Genomic DNA, 1,051 nt, shown 5'->3' with positions numbered 1-1,051 from the left:
CCATAAAACCACGGGAGCCTGGTCAGAAAAAAATAAGAAAGGGGTATAGAGCCCTTTCTCCTTTTACATTACCTTTTTTTTTTTTCTACAGGTGTATTCTCAGAATTGGTCCGTTTATACTGGCCATTTTTCCAACAGTCACCCATCTTTCAACGAATTTGCTATGAGACAGCACTTCCCTCTCTACTCTCATCTTCCTTTTCAAGTGGAACTTGAAAAAGTTGAAAAGGAAGATAATAATGGCCACGGGCATATGGCGTAGTGGTTAAGAGTGCGGGCTACTAACCCCAAAATTCCGAGTTCGATTCCAGGCAGTGACCTGAATAATAACAACAACAACAACAACAACATTGAAAAATACCTTAGGAATGCGAACCCAGGTTCAAAATTTCCCCAAGACACCTGATGAAGGCTAGAAGTTATCTCAGCTGAAATGTTGTGTTAACAACAAACAAGATGAGGACAAATATGCGTCAATTGTAAATAATGTAAATAATATAAATAATAATCCATTCTGTTTTAAGCACAAGGAAGGCCTGAAATTTTAGGGGAGGGGGTAGTCTATTACATCGACCCCAATACTCAACTGAAACTTATTTTATCGACCCCGTAAGAATGAAAGGCAAAGTTGACGACGACGACAATAATGATAATGATGATGATGAATATTTTCTTTATTAACCACTAAGGGTTCACAAAAAACATCGGAAGGGTACAAGACAACACGATGTTGGGTCACATAAAATGAGTGTGTAAACAGTGAAAACAATAACAAAATATATTTTAACAACGAAAAGTTCCCCAAAAGAGGGAGACTTTCTAGGGATGATCATGGAAACTCCTCAAAACCACGGAAACCCTAACCACTGGGGCAGGTGCCCTCACCTCATCGTCTATTGTAGGCCCGTTCACTCGGACCGTTCTTGCAGCATTCACCCATCCTTCAACAAAATTACTGGCAGCATTTCCCTCTCCACACTCACTTTCCAATTCTCAAGTGAAATTTGAAAAAGTTGATGAGGACTTGAGCCTTTCAATCTGGTCCACCACA

The sequence above is a fragment of the Octopus bimaculoides genome, chromosome 2 (assembly GCF_001194135.2).
Source record: "Octopus bimaculoides isolate UCB-OBI-ISO-001 chromosome 2, ASM119413v2, whole genome shotgun sequence".
In the NCBI taxonomy this organism is placed as follows: domain Eukaryota; kingdom Metazoa; phylum Mollusca; class Cephalopoda; order Octopoda; family Octopodidae; genus Octopus; species Octopus bimaculoides.
Note: the sequence above shows the minus strand (reverse complement) of the source record.